We start from the raw sequence: 20438 nt of genomic DNA on the forward strand, positions 1-20438 counted from the left end.
GGCCATCTATATGTGTATGGCCCACAACAAGCAAACTGCAGCGAGTCCCTGTGGAATAGGCCTAGTCAGGTCTATGTTGCAGGTGCACAATCCCTCTGTGGGTCACCACTCCACACACGGTTCAATGTAGTAAATACGAAGGAGGCACTCAATTGGCTTCAAACTTGCGTTTTATCAAATCCCAGTAATACTGGGATTTAATAAAACGCAAGTTTGAAGCCAATTGAGTGCCTCCTTCGTATTTACTATATGTGTATGGCCACTTTAATGCTGGATCCACACCATACAATTTTTTGGCCGATTTACCTGGCCGATCGATTATTCCCAGCATGTCCGATCTGAGAATCAAACAATTTTATGACCAATTGCCCTTCGTTTCTACAGAAATCGGTCATAAAATTGTTTAAAAAATCGTTCGAATCTGAGATCGGACATGCTGGAAATAAGCGATCGGCCAGGTAAATCGGCAGAAGAATAGTATAGTGTGGATCCAGCATAACAGCCCTATACTAGACCCTCATGACCTGCTGTTAAAAAGACTACAAAATAAAGTCTGTTCCTCGATATGTAATCAGTACATTTATTATGTTCTTACAACTCTACTGTATTGCTGTGGATGGCATATCAGTGTATAGTTTCATGTCACCACAATATAGCTTCAATACTTTACATCCTCATTGGCTTTTTTCTGCTGTAGTAGTTCCTGCTGAAGTTTCTGTTGGTAGATATCGACTTCTTCAACCTCTTCCTTGATGCTTTCCAGCTCATAACGTAAGGCCTTCACATCTGTTTCCACGTCTCCTCTTAACTTCAACTCCATCTCATATCTAACGATACATAAACAAAATAGTTACAATAGTAAAGCAAGTTGAAGGTTATAAATAAGTGGCATCTCTTTTTACAGAAGAGAAAATGTGTCTGTAAAAAAAGTTGAAAAATAAACAAATGAATCCTTTGGACCACAGGTGTCAAATTCAATCACATGAGGGGCGGAGGGCCAAATTCTAAAACACCATAGCGACTGGATAATGTAATGGTTAAGGGCTCTGCCTCTGACACAGGTGACCAGGGTTCAAATCTCTGCTCTGCCTGTTCAGTAAGGGAGCACCTATTCAGTAAGGAGTGATTTGGGCAAGACTCCCTAACTCTGCAACTGCCTACTTAGTGCGCTCTAGTGGTTGCCTCGCAGGGGCTTTGAGCCTGACAAGAGAAAAGTGCTATACAAAAAAAGTAATTATTACCTAAGTTTTGAGCCACGTTGTTTATTAAAATGTAACGGGGGGGGGGGGGGGGGTCTAGGCACCCTAAAAATGTCAGGTGCAATACCTGAATGTTGTCCCTGTACTTGTGTGCTCTTCTTAAACACCATGGCAACAAATTGTACAATTTAAAATATGTGCAAACATATACAAATAAGAAGTACATTTTTTTCCAGAGTAAAATGAGCCATGAATTACTTTTCGCCTATGTTGCTGTCACTTACAGTAAGTAGTTGAAATCTCACAGAAGTGACAGGTTTTGGACTAGTTCATCTCTCCATAGGGGATTCTCGGGGATTTATTTGTTTTCAAAAGCACTTAGTGAATGGCAGTTGCTCTGTCCAACTTCCAAAAAAACTGTGTAGGGTTCAGGGAAGCTGGCCAGCATCATTGTTTAAATCCTTTTTAGGGAATATCTTTATAAAGAATAAAATCCTTGCTTAGAATCCCCTATGAAGAGATGGACTAGTCCAAAACCTTTCACTTCTGTCAGATTTCTACTACCTACTGTAAGTGACAGCAACATAGGAGAAAAGTAATGTATGGCTCATTTTACTCTGGAGAAAACGTACTACTTATTTGTCTATGTTTGCACATCTTTTAAATTTGAAATTTTTTTGCCATAGTGCCCCTTTAAGCCCCTTTAAAATGAAGAGCACTAACCTGTGCTATATACTGTATTCCATGAAAGTGCTCATAGCAAACTGGACGTTTCTGGAATCTAACAGCTATGTTGGTTAAAAAGGGTGCTTGCTTTCAGCTTTCAGTGGTATGAGCGGGAAAAGCAAAGACACCATGCTTCTAAATGTGGACTGCGAGTGTGCTCAAACATTAGACCTATATGACAAATCACAATAAGAGATGCGGAGGATGTAATTTAGAGAAAAAAAATGTAATTATGGGCATTGTCAGGGCCAGATTTAAGGCAAGGCCACATAGGCCATGGCCTGGGGCACCACAGGATTAAGGGCTGGTGGGCAGCAGACTATACTGGGGTGGGGAAGGAAGGGTCACCTGGCCACCTATACTGGAGTGTGTGTGGGGGGGGGGGGGGTCATCAGGCTATCTATACATAAGGGGCAGTGTCATATGGCTTCTTATACTAAAGGGAAGGAGGGAGGGGTCATCAGTCTACCTATACTAGAGGGAAGGGAGGGGTCATCAGTCTACCTATACTAGAGGGAAGGGGGGGCTCATCAGGCTATCAAAACTAGAGGAGGGGGGAAGAGTCATCCAGCTGCCTATAGTAGAGCGAAGGGTCAACGGGCTACCTATACTAGAGGGGGGTGGCTGCTGACAGTGGATTTGGGCGGTAAAGAGTACAAAACCGGCCCAGGAGCTTGTTAAATATATTGCCACTCTACCAGAAAATTTGTGAAAAAAGATAAAATTATACACATGTGCACAAGCCAAAAAATTACATGCACATACATACATGCATACATACATCTGCATTGACTTGCGATTACCAAGACCGCCGATACAAACACCTGTATTCAGCAAGAATATATTTCTTCTTTTACTGCTTACAACTACGCAGATTTGAAGGTCTCAAAGGTCACATTCAATGGTGTGGAGAGATGGATTAGGCCTGCAGACCTTGTGTTTGACACCTGTGCTTCAGACCACTTGCCAGTTTATAAATGCTGTGTGAGATTTCTGTGAAATAACAACTCATATTTGGCCAACATCTACCATAACAACTTCCCAGTTATAAAGAACCTGCCTTTGTCTGTTGAAAACTCTGCCGAGACCCAGGTGGAATCTGCCGCTTCCGGGTCTCGCCGCATGTTTCCCACTGATGATGCAGTCACTGGCTCACAGGCTGCGCATTCTGATAGGCCGAGGGTGCGTTCCCAGTATGCCCTCCACAAAGGTAAACAATAGTCCGCTGACAGAGCGGTGTCAGATAATATTACAGCTGACACCTAGGCATGGCCTTGCTGTGTGATTGGATGTGCGGAGTGTGGCCGGCCACTGATTGAATGATGAATTGTATTTAAATCTGCAGGGAGCTCCCTGTCATAGTCTGTGATAAGCATAGCTTTGGCTAGTTGCTGGGTGCGCACTCACTTGTTAAGATTTTCTATCCTTTGTCTGTTGTAATTAACCTCTGCTTGATTAGAGATGGCCCAAACGGTTCACCGGCGAACGGTTCATGACGAACTTCGGTGGTTCGCATTAGCAGTGAACCAGGAACTTTTTTCAAAAAAAGTTTGGTTCGCCCATAGACTTTAATGCCCGCCGAATTTAGCAGTTAATAGCAAAGTCCCCTTACATAGTAAAAACACCAAATTTGCAGGGTATGTAGAAGAGGCAGCCCCACATTTTCATGCTTTGTAGGGAGTTTAAGGGGGCTCAGGGCTGTTGAGTTTTGGGCCCTTACCTTCCCATTCGGCAGAAACCTGCGCTTTTGTACCCTCAAAACCTAGGCACCAATGAAAGCTTATCAGAGAATCTAGCACTTTTGCACCCCCGTAACTCTGGTTTGCAGAGATATAGGGAACCCAACATTGAAGTGCAAGCACAACAATATATCTTCTACCTGCATGAGACATGTCATGAGATTCAGACTTTGCTAACGGCCATGGCTGCGATTTATGTTCGTCAGAATCGCCACCATTAACATTGCCAAAATGAACAGGTTTTTGTGAACCTAGGCTATGACCTCTTTGGCCTAGAGACCCAAAACTCACCAGTCATGATCCCCCTAAGAGTCCCTACAATGCTAGAAAATGTGCCACTGTTGAGCCATAGTCCTTTGAAAAGATTTGGGATTGCTGAAAGTGAAATAGGGAGCCCAGTAAAAGCCAATGGCAGAATTCAGCACTTTTGCACCCCTATAACTCTGGTTGGTTATCACCCGCCAACTTTAGCGGTTAATAGCAAATGCCCCTTACATCCTAGCAACACCAAATTTGCAGGATATGTTAAAAAGATAGCAGAAAACAATATTTAACGGACTTCCGAGGCCACAAATGTGAAAAAATTAAATAACTTTTCATAATCCAGATCCATGGAGGACGTCAACCGTGCCCTCCCGTTCATTTCCCCATGGCTCCCGCAGTAATACCGGCCGCCGGTCGGGCCCCGACCCCTCCAAACGAGTCGGGTTCTCATTCCGCCCTCAATATGGCCGCCACAGATTGCCGCTGCTGTGGCATAGGCGCGATTGTGGCTGCGCACCTCTAGGGCCTCCTCCCGCCACATCATCAATATGCCTGCATGCATCGGGAGGAGGTCCTAAAGCTGCGCAGCCGCAATCGCGTCTATGTGGACTACGCAGCCGTGGCAATCTGTGGCGGCCATAATGAGGGGGGAATGAGAACCTGACCCGTTTGGAGGGGTTGGGACCCGACCGGGGCCGGTATTACTGCGGGAGCCAGGGCGGAATAAACGGGAGGGCATGGATGGCGTCCTTCATGGATCTGGATTATGAAAAGGTATTTAACTTTTTTCACATTTGTGGCCTCGGAGGTCCTTAAAAAAAATAGTATTTTTTTGTGCTGAGTGTGGGAAATCTGAAAAAAATGGTGTGGGGTCCCACCTCCCGAGCCTCTGTAACCCCTTGTCCCCATGCAGGCTGGGATAGCCAGAATGCGGAGCCCCGACCGACTGGGGCTTCACACCCTGAGCGATACCAGCCCGCATGGTCCATGGTATGGGGGAGCTCCGGGGGGGGGGGGGGAGGGGCGGCCAAGCCTTCCCCTCCCCCCAGAGCCCTTGTCCAATCCATGGACAAGGGGCTCTTCCCCACCTCCGGTGCCCTAGGAGGAGGTGGGGGCGATGACTCCCTGGGAGGGGGTTCATGGTGGCATCTTGGAGTCCCCTTTAAGAAGGGGATTCCAGATGCCCACCCCCCTCCCAGGAGAAATGAGTATAGGGGTACAAAGTACCCCTTACCCATTTCCACAAAGGGTTAAGTGAAATAAAAACACAACCACGAGAAAAGTATTTTATTATTCTAAATTAACCATAAATACTTACCTGTACCTTTAAAAAAAATTCCCACGCCAATATCCTCGGTAATCAAGCCAATGACTACAGTATCCTCTTATCTTGCGATCTTCAATTAAGTTGATTGAAGATCTCTGATGCTCCCCACATTGCAGAGAATGCGTCCTTTGGGACGCATAGCTGCCGGCTCCCGCTGTCTCTCCCCACCTGCCCCCACCTGTCACCTTCACCTAGGCTGGCACCTGGTGCACCCATGGGTGCACCGGGTGCCAGCCTAGGTGAGGGTGATAGGTGAAGGCAGGTGGGGAGGGACAGAAGGAGCCGACAGCTATACGTCCTGCACAGGACGCATTCTCTGCTATACTATTCTTTTTAATAAATCGGTTATTTTTTTTAATGAATCGACTCTTTTTACTTTGAAACTTCAAAATCGATTTTCTCAAAAAGTATAAGGTCTTTTTGAAAAAAAAATTTCCCTCTTATTCCCACTATTCTACTTAACTTTCACAGTAATTTTGGTGTTTCTAGCTTTGAAAGGGGGTTTGCTATTAACTGCTAAAGTCGGTGGGGGTTTATTTTCCCACAGTCAAGAGGAGAATTTACATTGAAACTTTAAAATCGATTTTCTCAAAAACTATAAGGTCTTTTTGAAACATTTGTTTTCATCTTGTTGCCACTGTTCAACTTAACATTCCCAGCAATATTGGTGTTTCTAGCTTTTAAAGGGGCTTTGCTATTAACCGCTAAAGTTGGCGGGTGTTTAATTTTCCCACGGTGAAAAGGAGATCTTTAAAATCAATTTTCTCAAAAACTATAAGGTCTTTTTGAATTTTCTTTCACTCAGGTGTTAGACACCTTGAAACATCTTTTCCATCACTTTTGTGGCCAGCATAAATGTTTCTAGTTTTCAAAGTTCGCCTCCCCATTGAAGTCTATTGCGGTTCGCAAAAGTTCCTGCGAATCAAACTTTTTGTGGAAGTTCACAAACCTGTTTGAGAACCAAAAATCGGAGATTCGGGCCATCTCTATGCTTGATTCCTGGAAATCCTTGTCTGCTGCCTGTTACTGGACACTCTTGCCTGCCGCCTGGACCGACCTCTGCTAGTTACTGGATACTCTTGCCTGCCGCCTGGACCGACCATTGCCTGTTACTGGATATTTTTTGCATGCTACCTGAACTGGTTTATAAGTATACTTCCACTATCCTTGTCAGTCATCTGAACAACTTGCATGCAGTCTCATATAAACTATATAACATACTGCCTGGAGCATCTGTTACCTGTTGAATAACTTTGCATGCAGACTAATAGGTACTGTGCCATAACTTGCATCATCTACTACCTGTTGAATAACTTTGCATGAAGACTTGCCTGAACTGTCTCATACATGGTTTAACCATTGCCTGAACCTTGCCTGTGGATTGCTGCTTGACTCCTCTCCTGGTACTGGAGAATCTACACTCGCTATCTCTGCCATTGCTAACAAACGACGCTGATTGCCTCATCCTTCTGAACCAAGGTAATAACCCTGCGTGATACTGCTGAACTGTGTTGAACTGTGTTACTAGCCTCATTAGGGCTCTAACAGGTTATTCCTCTCTACTTCAATCTGTATGCCTTGCACGTTAAGACCTGGTTAGGATAGCAGCCTACCAAGCACTAGACCTGGGTTTGATTCCTGGCCAATGTATGTAAGCTGGCTTTTGAAATCCTACAATTCCCTGAGCAAGCTCATTTTTCTCTTGGATATATCACAATGGTACATGCTAGGCTGGCTTCAGCATGTAGCATTGTAGTGTGTTGTGTCGGTGTAATGGTTAGGATAGCAGCCTACAGAGCGGTAGGCCTGGGCTCGATTCCTGGCCAATGTATGTGAGTTGGCTTTTTACATCCTACAAATCCCTAAGCAAGCTCATTTTTCTCTTGGATATATCATAATGGTACATGCTAGGCTGGCTTCAGCATGTAGTGTTGGTGGTGGTATAGTGGTGAGGAGAGCTGCCTACCAAACACTAGACCTTGGTTCAATTTCCGATCAATGTATGTAAGCTGGATTTTGAAATCCTACAATTCCCTAAGCAAGCTCATTTTTTCTCTTGGCTACACAGCCTTTCCGGAGCCTGCTTGCTCCACATACAACCCACTGCATTACTGATTATTGCAGCCATTTAAGCAATTCATGCAACTGCAGCAGGTGAACCAATTAACCCTCTGTCTGCCTGACTCAGGCCTGGACTTGGAGGAGTGGTGTGTATGGACCACCCTTCTCCCAATACACACCAGCCCTGGATCCCATACTAATCTGCAGGAAAGCGTTGTTACAAACTGTGCAACAACTGACAACATCCAGGACCTTTTCCTTCAAATCCAGACCTGCAACGAGCAGACATCTGCTCTGACCATCACAAAATTATTTATATGTTACGGCAAGAACCCCAAAGTCTGGCCACTTCGGGATCTGGCCGGCCAAAACGCAACATGGCCGGCTGCTGCGGCCAATGTTAGAAATGAAATGATTAATGTAACATTCATGTATTTTTTGACCGTCTCGTTGCGGCCAAATGTATAAGTGAGTTAATTTAATTAAATTAAGCCAGCGGCAATGTAACAGAATACACCGCTGGCTTCGTCTCTGCCTCCTCTCCCTGCCCCCTATACAATATTGGCAGCCGGGGACACGCGTGTCCCCCCAGAGTGGTTCGTAGTAGCAACAGGGAAGCAGAGCGGGGAGGCTGCAGACCCTTCCGCCAGCACTCGCTCTGCAGGAACAGCAGCATTCCCTGCCGCGAGGAACGACTCTGGGGGAACACGCGCGTCCCCCGGGTGCCAGTATTGTATAGGAAAGAGGCAGGAGGAGGAGAGAGAGCTGAAGCAGGTGGCATCATCTGCTACTTTGCCGCCGTCTTAATTTTATTAAATTAACTTATCTTTATACATTTGGCCGCAGCGAGATGACCAGAAAATACATGAATGTTACAGGAATCATTTCATTTCTAACATTGGCCGCAGCGGCACGGCCACGTCGTGTTTTGGCCAGCCAGATCCCGAAGTGGATATATATAGTGTATATACATGTCATTTGTCAGTAGAAATCTACTCACTTATTTCGGAAGTCATCTGCAGCCAAGCGAGTGTTGTCCACCTGCCGTGTAAGCCTGGTGTTCTCCATTGTAGATCTGAACATCTGAAACATAGTAACTAATTGAAATGTCTGTATGTTGGGATAAGTGGTGTTATTGATGTTCCATAAGAAGTTACATCCAGTAGCTGATTCTGATATGGTGGGCAGCATATTTCTTGTTAAATTGCATACCCATTTTTGCCAAGTCCAAAATGAAAATTATAAACTGTGCGAATGTTGGAGGAATCCATCTATCTATTAAAAACTTTCTTCCTGTATTATAGGAAATGCATAGTAGTCACTCAATTTATTTGATAGGTACATTAATAAAAGCACAGTAGATTTAAATACAGTAAGTACAGGGTGTTTCAGTACAATCTATTCTAACACAATGAGAGTCGGGTGTAACTAGAGGGGAGCAGTTCCTGCGATTCCAGGGGGGGGGGGGCAGATCTGTGGGGCCTCCTACTAACCTTATCTTATATACCATGAAAGAGAAATGAAGCATCCAAAAAGTACAGTATAAAATACAATAAGGGGCCGTTCACATCACAAACGCGGACGGCCACGCATGCGGAACGCAACGCATGCGAACGCACACCATCCGCATTTGTATGCGTTGCGTGGCTGATCCCATCACTGAAAGGTGAATGAGACAGCCGCACGTTTTCTGCAAAAACTGCACGCAGCATGCGTTTCCGGACCGCACAGGTCCAGAACGCATGCAGTGTGAACATCAGACAGTGTAGTCTATGCACTGTCTGATGTCGTGCGTGTCTGCCTCCCGCGGCTGGAAACACGTGCAATGTGAACGGCGCCTTAGTACTAGAACAATAGAATGGATTAGCTAGAATGCATTATTATTATTATTATTATTTTATAAACCTATTATGCAGTGTTGTGCAATAGGTAGAGGAGACAATACAACATCAAACAATATAACAATATTATAATTACTAGGTAATGCATTGCCCAGTGGTGTTGATCCAAGGATTTTATCTGATTGCCATCTGGAGTCGGGAAGGAATTTTTCCCCTTTTGGGGCTAATTGGACCATGCCTTGTAAGGGTTTTTCGCCTTCCTCTGGATCAACAGGGATATGTGAGGGGGCCCGGCGGAGCACGTCCTAGATCGTGCTCCTGCTGCCGGGCACTCTCTGCGCATGAGCGTGACGTCACTCATTTTGAGATTTTTGCCGGCGAACGGTTCGGAAGCCGTTTGCAACATCTCTATTCACAAGTAATTGCACTGTATAAAATATTGCAGACATTAATCTGTCCAGGCCCTTAAGTGCAGTCATTATATCCCCCCAATTTCCCTGATGACTCCTGTGGTCAGGACTTTCAGACCTGTGTTTTCTTTGCATTTCCTTTAATCAAGAAAGTGTTGCTTACTACTGGGAAAATTGGTGCAAATGGGAATGACAATAACAGTACACGCATTACTCAGTGTGCTCAGTGTTGCAGACCACAGTCTGCTAAAAAATGTCTCACAGGCAATGAACGCCTCTAAAACCTCATATCAAAAGTAAGCTATACAAAGTAGAGCTTTTCCAATTATAGCAGATTATAGAGCTTGTGCACAATTATATAACATGCTAGCCACTGCGGCTGGATCTGCAAAGGTTCAGAGAGAGGTGTGCCCTCAGTCCCTCCGCTATGAGTCAGAAATGTAGGTCCACTTGAGTACAAGTGAAGTCAACCCCTATATTTTTATTTAGTGATTCAGATCTAAATTTCTAGACTTGTAGCAGAGTATATATGGTACTTGATTTTTCAACCAGATTTGTGCTGAAAGCTCATCAAGCAGTGTAATTGTTTACTGCTAGGGATGAAATTTGCCATGGCATAGATTAAATCGCGCCACACTAGGGATGGCCCGAACGGTTCGCCGGTGAACGGTTCCCGACGAACTTCCGGGGCTCGTGATCGCGGAGAACCGCAAACTTTTCCGGAAGTTTGGTTTGCCCCCATAATTCACCATTAGGGTCAACTTTGACCCTCTACATCAGCGTTTTTCAACCAGTGTTCCGCGGCCACTAGTGTGCCGCGGAATGTTGCCTGGTGTGCCATCCTCTTATCCCCCCTCCCGAACGTCCCCGCGGCCGCCGCTGCTATTACCTTAGCAGCGGCCGCTCTCCCCTCTCCAGTGCATGTGTTTATTCTAGCAGAATAGTGCCCCAGTATAGTGCCCCAGTATAGCTAGTATAGTGCCCCAGTATAGCGCCCCAGTATAGTCAGTATAGTGCCCCAGGATAGCCAGTATAGTGCCCCCCGCCCGTCCCCGCCGCTGTTATTACCTTAACAGCTGCCGCTCCTCCCCTCTCCGGCGCGTGTATATTCAAGCAGCGTATCTCCGGCTGCTCTGTGTGATGCGCAGGAGGCAGGGCTCGGTTTCCATAGTAACGGTGATACATATCGCCGTTACAGGAAGCCGCTGCCCTGCTTCCTTCCGCATCACACAGAGCAGCCGGAGATATGCTGCTTGAATATACACGCGCCGGAGAGGGGAGGAGCGGCAGCTGTTAAGGTAATAACAGCGGCGGGGACGGGCAGGGGGCACTATACTGGCTATCCTGGGGCACTATACTGACTATACTGGGGCGCTATACTGGGGCACTATACTAGCTATACTGGGGCACTATACTGGGGCACTATTCTGGCTATACTGGGGCACTATTCTGACTATACTGGGGCACTATACTAGCTATACTGGGGCGCTATACTGAGGCACTATACTAGCTATACTGGGGCACTATACTGGCTATACTGGGGCACTATTCTGGGGCACTATACTAGCTATACTGGGGCACTATTCTGGCTATACTGGGGCACTATACTGGCTATACTGGGGCACTATTCTGGGGCACTATACTAGCTATACTGGGGCACTATACTGGGGCACTATTCTGGCTATACTGGGGCACTATACTGGCTATACTGGGGCACTATATTAGCTATACTGGGGGCTATACTGGGGCACTATACTGGCTATACTGGGGCACTATTCTGGGGCACTATACTAGCTATACTGGGGCACTATTATGGCTATACTGGGGCACTATACTGGCTATACTGGGGCACTATGCTAGCTATACTGGGGGGCTATACTGGGGCACTATACTGGCTATACTGGGGCACTATACTAGCTATACTGGGGGGCTATACTGGGGCACTATACTAGCTATACTGGGGGGCTATACCGGGACACTATACTGGCTATACTGGGGCACTATACTAGCTATATTGGGGCACTATTCTGGGGCACTATACTAGCTATACTGGGGCACTATTCTGGCTATACTGGGGCACTATACTGGCTATACTGGGGCACTATACTAGCTATACTGGGGGGCTATACTGGGGCACTATACTAGCTATACTGGGGGGCTATACTGGGGCACTATACTGGCTATACTGGGGCACTATACTAGCTATACTGGGGCACTATTCTGGCTATACTGGGGCACTATTCTGGCTATACTGGGGCACTATACTGGCTATACTGGGGCACTATACTGGGGCACTATACTAGCTACACTGAGGCAACTAAACTCCCTACACTGGGGCAACTATGCTAGCTATGCAGCCGCACCCCAGCCCCCCCCCATAGCCTGCTGCGCACGGCACTGTCGACTAGGTTGCGCGAACAACCGGGGGCCGCATCCCCCCCCCCCCCCCCCCCCCGCGCCGTTCCCTGGAGAAAAATTTGGTCAGACAGTGTTCCCCGGGCCGGAAAAGGTTGGGAACCACTGCTCTACATCACAGTCAGCAGGCACATTGTAGCCAATCAGGCTACACTCCCTCCTGGAGCCACTCCCCCCCCTTATAAAAAGCAGGCACCGCCAACCATTATACTCACTCGTGTGCATGCAGTAAATAGAGAAGGGACAGCTGCTGCAGACTCTCATAGGGAAAGATTAGTTAGGCTCTTGTAGGCTTCTTAGCTTGCTCCTTGCTGATTCTTATTGCTAAAATAGCACCCCACAACAGCTCTTTTGAGAGCTAATCTTATTCTTGTGATATATATTTTTTTTTTTTGTGTGCGTGTCCCACTGACACTTGTGTTGCATAGACAGCCTTGATAATTCATACTGTGTGTGTGCCACTGCCAGCCAGGCCCAGCACATTCAGTGACTACCTGTGTGTGTGACAGGCAGCTGCACATTGTAATACCCATTTCTGCATATACCTACCTACCTACCTGTTGTTCACAGTGCACCCACCTATGTGAGTGCACGCAGTGTCACTGTGCCTGTCCGCTACCTGTCTGTGTGTGTGTGACAGGTGCACATTGTAATACCCATTACTGCCTGCCTAATTTTTCTGGCTGCACTGCGGCTACAACAAAAAAGCAAAAGGCATGTACATATGCCCATCCCCTTCATGATCATTACCTTGCCGCGGTGAAGGGGCTGCGTATCACAATGAAGCAATGACCGCCGGCTATATGAGTGTCTCGGGGGGTGGCAAACCAAAGATAATAAGGTCGTTGCTTCATTGTGGACAGACCAAATTTGAGCTGGACAGTCACTGTTGTTCTATCATTGAGCTACCACAGCCCGGCAACCATATGGGCTTGAAAACCACCACGGCCTGCACTCTGGCCATGGTGCGCACCAGTCCAGCACAGCCATCACTACGCAAACAGCTGTTTGCAGTGTGTTACAAAGTGAGTTTGGTGTGTCAGTGTGAAGCAGTACTCTAATTACACTCCCTGATTGATGTATACACATGCAAGATGTTTGAAAGCACGTTAGGCCTGCAATTTAGCATTCAATGTGATTTCTGCCCTTAAAACGCTGCTTTGCATCCAATCCTGATTTTTTTCCCCGGGACTTTTGCCGTGTATCCCACTCCGCCATGCCCCCCTCCAGGTGTTAGACCCCTTGAAACATCTTTTCCATCACTTTTGTGGCCAGCATAATTTTTTCTAGTTTTCCAAGTTTACCTCCCCATTGAAGTCTATGGCGGTTTGCGAAAGTTTGCGCAAACCAAACTTTTTGCGGAATTTCGCGAACCGAAAATCGGAGGTTCGAGCCATCTCTACGCCACACTTTAATTCCATAATACCCAGCTTGACCTCTGACCTGAAGTCACCTGACCAACAGGGCTGGAGTTTGTCATTGTTTCTGCATTTGTTGAACCGCCATCCTGGTTTGCTAATGGTGATTGGCCTATTCCAATGATCTGCAAACTTGGCTCTCTAGCTGTTAAGAAACTACAAGTCCTACAATGCATTGCGGGAGTCTGACAGCCACAGGCATGACTCATAAAGGCAAATGCATTGTGGGACCTTAACAGCTGGAGAGCCAAGTTTGCAGATCACTGGCCTATTCTATGGTACGTACGATCTCTAATAGCTACTCATCAGGTAGTAATAGATGGTTTACTGCTTCCATATCTTTCTCAGTCCAGGTGTCCTTTAACTTACAACATTCTAATGACCATATTAAAGCCATTGTACACAGTGAATAGGCACTATTAAAGTGAATGTGAAGTGGAGTAAAACAAAACAGATACTTACCTAGTGAGAGGGAAGGCTAGGCTCTGGGTCCTACAGCACCAAGACCCTTCCCGTTCCTCTCATGGTCCCCTCGTTCCAATGCTGTCACCTTGTTCCAATCTGCCACTACGGGAGGCTTTCGAAGTCTTCAGAAGCCCAGGAGGTTCTGTATTGCTAATGTGTGAGAAGGTGCCCTCGCACATGCGCAGTACAGAGCGGCCCATCTTTGGGAGCACTTGGGCTCCACAGAGCAGTATTACACTGATCGATCAAATACTGCTACCGGGGGGAACATCGCTGAAAGAGGGCCTCATGAGGACAAGGAAGGCTCTATATGACCCATAGCCTTCCCTATCCATAGACAAGAATGTGTTTTGATTTTTTTTTTTTTTTTTACTTCTCTTGGCATTAACTTTAATATTGCCTATTCACACCCCATAACAAACACGCAAAAATCTTAAAATGTAAAACACATACAAATGAGAAGTACATTTTTTCCTGAGTAAAGTGAGCCACACATTGCTTTTCTCCTATGTTGCTGTCACTTACAGTAGGTAGTAGAAATCTGACATTACTGACAGAATTTGGACTAGCCCATCTTCTCATAGGTGGGTTCTCAGGGTTTTCTTTATTTTCAAAAGCACTTAGTGAATGGCAGTTGCTCAATCCAACTGCCAAAATAGTGTACAGCGAGCAGGGAAGCTGGCCAGCATCTGTGTATAAATCTTTTTCAGGGAATGTATTTATAAAGAATAAAGGCTGTGCTGAGAATCCCCTATGGAGAGATGGACTAGCCCAAAATCTGTCAGTAATTTCAGATTTCTACTACCTACTGTAAGTGACAGCAACATAGGAGAAAAGTCATGTACGGCTCATTTTACTCTGGAAGAAACATACTTCTTATTTGTATGTGTTTTAAATTTTAAGATTTTTGCGACAGTTCCTCTTTAAACATATATTAAACGCCACATTTTAGACACGTGTTGAAAATCTAAAAGTAAAGAGAAAGCTACCTTCTTTTGAAGATCTTCAATTTCGGCAAAATAATGACTGAAGTCGGGCAACATCTGAGGATGATTCATATCATACCAGTCCCGGATCCTCTTCTCCAAATGTGCATTTTCTTCTTCCAGTGATCGAACCTTCTCCAAGTAAGATGCCAGTCGGTCATTGAGAATTCTCATGGTTTCTTTCTCATTGGTGTTGAGCAAGGTGTGTTTTTTGGTGTCTCTGCTGTGTGAGCCTTCATTACTGAAATTGTTATGTTTAAGTCCAAAGCCAGACCCATGGCTAAATGAATGGTGCTTGGTGATGGTGGGACTTCCAGTAGGTTTGACCTGAAAGCTGATCGGCCTCCAAGTGGCTGCATTGTTGTCTTTACGGAACCCCCTGAGATTGATTGAGGTTATTTGGTTAAAAAGATTACTCCCCTTGAGTTTTCCAGGTTGACTCTGCTTGTTGCTGTGGCTCATCGTGTCTGTGTAGTGTATATTATACCTGGTGGATTTGACAGTACAAAGAGCGTATTTACAAATTTAAGACCTCTTTTAAGAAGCATGGCAAAGGGCGTTGAGATCTAAGCTTCCTCTTCTTTACAGGCTATATAACATTATCATTTTCCTTCTTCATCCAGTAAGAGGATTTGTCAGACGGTGTAAAATAGCTTCTGAGAACTGGGGGGGTGGCTATATAGAATGTAGACATTTACAAGAATTAGAAGCTGGAAGATGCTTTGACACACCCAACCACGCGGGGAAAAAAATCACCTTTAAAAGTGGCTAATCTTCCAACACACCTGTAATAATGTCCTTAATTGATCAAGAGGTTTTCATGTAAAGCATGTAGCTATCTAAATTGTAGTGCAGAGGAAAATGATTCAGAATGAGAAGACACTAAGCAATCTATTTAGGTTTCAGTCACCAAACAATTATGCTTCTGTAGAAAGTAAGAGAGTTTTCTCTGTAGTACTGTAATATGAAATAACTTGTTTTGATGAAAAGCTAGAAAATACCGTTGACAGTACCACTTTGAAACCCTTGCTACGCTTATCTACTCCCCACAGAACTTTACCTGGGGCTCAGGGGAGTAGATAGGCGTACTTGTGGTAAACAGTGTGCTGTATGCCCAATAAGCTATCTGATTATATATATAGGGTATCATTTTAACCGTGACAAGTGAGAGAATAGATTTTGTGGTGTTTGACAACTGAGGGATAAGTCATGTGATTTTTTTTTACCGGAAAACTGAATGAAAAGCAATAAAACTGTTATTTTCATGTACTCTATACCCCCAAATAAATACTTGTAAAAACAACAAAAGTGACAGCATTGAAAAGAGAATACATAGTTACCCTAGGGACTTAGCTTTTAAAATATGTATGCCATGAGAGTGTATTACTGTTAATCATGAAGAAAAGGGCTTTTAATTATTGATAGAGTACAATGAGAAAACAAAAAACACAAACCAGAAACTAATATATTTTCGCCATACATTGTACTAGGAACATTATTTAAATGTTGAGATAACCAGGACAAATTAGCAAATAGAATGTGTGTGTTTTACCTATGGTAACATTGTTTATTTAAAAACTATAGTGGATGGAAATGGAGAAATAGTGTATTTTTTCTTTTTTTTTCTAATTTTTCCCTTTAAAATGCACAGATAATAACATAATTACTAAAAGCAAATATCACCCTCACAAAGCATAATTTGTGGCAAAAAAAACAAGATATAGATCATTTACATCTGATGAGTAGCAATAAAGTTATTGGTGAATGAATGGGAGGAGCGCTGAAATGTGAAAATTGCTCTGGTTTTTAAGCAAAAAACCCTGTGGTGCTGAAGTGGTTTAACCCACATTTTGTTTTTTGTTTTTCATTTGCGAAGTGCTGAAAAGTTATTTTAACCACTTAAGGACCGAGGTGATAGAGATCTACGCCCTGTTTTGATGGGCTCCTGGCTGGCAGGGCGTAGATCTCTATCACCGGCGCCGCCGCTCCCCGCCGCGATCGCGCGCACCGAACCGGCTGCACTTAGCTGTCTTATGACAGCTAAGGCTTCCGGGTATCGGCAGGAGCCGTCACTGATTGGCTCCCTGCCGTGTGATCGCTGTGAGCCAATCACAGCGATCACCCTCCGAAAGGCAACATAGTTGCCGTTCCGCCTTCCTCTCCGCCTCCCTCTCCCTGTCACTGTGGATCTTGTGTGACAGGGAGAGACGCACAGCCTGCAGCCGTGACAGGCTGTGCGATTTTAGTGTAAAAAAATCCAGATCTCCCCCCCATGTATCCCTTGATCCCCTCCCAACCACCTATATATATATATATATATATATATATATATATAGATCTATATATATATATATATAGATCTATATATATATATATATATATATATATATAGATAGATCTATATATATATATATATATATATAGATCTATATATATATATATATATATATATATATATATATATATATATATATATATATATATAGATAGATCTATATATATATATATATATAGATCTATATATATATATATATATATATATATATATATATATAGATAGATAGATCTATATATATATATATATATAGATCTATATATATATATATATATATAGATCTATATATATATATAGATCTATATATATATATAGATCTATATATATATATAGATCTATATATATTTTACTGGATTGTGATTTTAACCACTTGCCGACCGCCCCTACCTAGGGGCGGCGGCAAAGTGGAGCCCGCAACGACCGCAATACGCCGATCGGCGGCGGCTCGTTGCGGACTAGCTGGCCGGGGATCGCACGCTGGATGTGCCCACCCGCGACGTCAACCCTCCAGCCAATTAGCAGTGGCGGCGGGTTGTTAACCCCCGATCTGCCGCATGTAAAGCGGATAATACGCTTTGTAATGTATACAAAGCGTATTATACAGGCTGCCTCCTGCCCTGGTGGTCCCAGTGATTGAGGGACCACCAGGGCAGGTTGCAGCCCTCCTAGTAAGTACCCAAGCACACTGATCTTGCCCCCTGATCACCCACTGCACCCATCAGACCCCCCCTGCCCACCCCTCAGACACCTGTTTGCACCCAATCACCCCCCTAATCACCCATTAATCACTCCCTGTCACTATCTCAACACTATTTTTTAGATTAGGTCCTAAACTGCCCCCTGGGGGCTCCTGAACACCCCCCCCCCACACCCTCAGATCCTCCCTAGACCCTCCCCCCTGTGTACTGTATACATCTATTCTTCCCTATAATCACCCACTGATCACCTGTCAATCACCCATCAATCACCCCCTGTCACCACCTGTCACTGCCACCCATCAGATCAGACCCTAACCTGCCTTTTGTGGGCACCTGATCACCCACCCACACCCTCAGATTGCGTGCAGACCCACCCTCAAATCACCTCCGAAAGTGCATTGTTTACATCTGTTCTCCCCTCTAATCATCCACTGATCACCCATCAATCACCCCGTCACCAACTGTCACTGCTACCCATCAGATCAGACACTAATCTGCCCCTTGCGGGCACCCAATCACCCGCCCACACCCTCAATTAGCCCCCCAGACCCCCTCTGATCAACTCGCCAGTGCATTGCTTGCATATATTATCCTCTGTAATCACCTACTGATCACCTATCAACCACCCCGTCACCCCCTGTCACTGCTACCCATCAGATCAGGCCCTAATATGCCCCCTGCGGGCTTCTGATCACCCGGCCAAACCCTCACCCGCCCCACCGCAGTGACAAATTTTTTTTCTGATCACTGCTGGTACGACTTAATTGCCATGTCCAGGTCACGATTTGAGAACATTCCTGCACTTCAGTGCCAATACAACCTGTCATCTAAGAAGCCACCCTGCTTATGACCGGTTCCACAAAATTCGGCCCCTCATAGACCACCTGTCATCAAAATTTGCAGATGCTTATACCCCTGAACAGTCATTTTGAGGCATTAGGTTTCCAGACTACTCCTCGTGGTTTTGGGCCCCTAAAATGCCAGGGCAGTATAGGAACCCCACAAGTGACCCCATTTTAGAAAGAAGACACCCCAAGGTATTCCGTTAGGTGTATGACGAGTTCATAGAAGATTTTATTTTTTGTCAAAAGTTAGCGGAAATTGATTTGTATTGTTTTTTTTCACAAAGTGTCATTTTCCACTAACTTGTGACAAAAAAGTGGACCCAAACCAAACATTTTTTTAATTAAAAATATTTAGTTGCACCACTCTGACACATACAAAGATAAATAAACACTACTTCAAACCTATGATCATTTCAGTGCATGCTTTTCACCCTTCTCTTTTCATAGCTAGGGTTATACTGGGGGCAGCCATTAGCAATTCTTCCATTGCAGGACACCATCTAACCCACTAGTTTGCCGGAAAAATCCTGGCAATTTGAAAGGAAGGGAGGGGATTCTCCAATAAATGTAAAATATTTTATATTTGTCATCATGCAGCTGAAAAAAGGCTGCTATTTATTATTATAATTTAGAAAATAGATTTTATTTCTGAAATCTTGTATTTTTAATTTGGGTCCACTTTAACGATTTTTTCTCCTCAGTTTTCTCCTAGGAGATACTTTTTCAACTTCTTTTTCAAATATGTTTTTAGTACATTACAACTGAAAAGGTACCAAAAAGTAGGTAAAAATAATGCTGTCAAAATTATTCTGAGTATTTTTTTGTTTCACTTGCTGGTGGTTTAAAAGGCATTTTAAAAACTGCAAAACTTTAAATACAGAAGCATGTTTCTTCCAAAGTAAAATGTACTATAGATTAATTATCTCCTACGTTGCTGTCACTTACAGTACTTAGAAATACAAGGGAACTGACAAGTTTTTAACTCATCAATCTCTTCATGGGGGATTCCTAATGTTTTTAATTTATCCATACACAAGCACTCCCTGGAAAGGATCTATACAAAGATACAGGCTGCTCCCCTACCTGTTTTGCACACTAATCTGGCAGCTCGACTGAGCAGCTGCTGTTCACTAAGTGCTTTTGAAGATAAAGCCATGAAAATCCCCCGTGAGGAGATGGGTAAGTCTAAAACCTGTCAGTTCTCTCAGATTTGTACTACCTACTGTACATGACAGAAACATAGGAGAACAGTAATTTATTGCACATTTTACTCTGGGAGAAATCTACTTTTTGTTTGTGTTTTTATGTATTTTCAATTTTACAATTCTTTTGCGCTAGTGGTCCTGTAATAAAAATTAATAAGATATCTTTATCCAAGTTTTTCTTGCTCCCCATTTGGGTAGAATATATCCCAAACAGTCTGGTACCCAAGGTGCTAAAAAATCCAGGTTCTTACTAGGCAGGGGTGCCCCCTGTCCCCAGCCTTATTCGCATTATGTATAGAGCCCCTTGCCATTAAAATCAGGCAGGCTGCTGATGTTCAGGGTTATCGAATAGGCCAGCACTCTTATAAAGTTTCATTATTCGCTGACGATCTAGCTCTGACCCTAACTAGCCCCACTACATCAATACCATCTTTACTAGATCTACTATCATCTTTCAAGAACTTAACCGGGCTATCACTAAATATTACAAAATCAGAAATCCTA

The sequence above is a fragment of the Hyperolius riggenbachi genome, chromosome 12, assembly GCF_040937935.1.
Source record: "Hyperolius riggenbachi isolate aHypRig1 chromosome 12, aHypRig1.pri, whole genome shotgun sequence".
NCBI lineage: Eukaryota > Metazoa > Chordata > Amphibia > Anura > Hyperoliidae > Hyperolius > Hyperolius riggenbachi.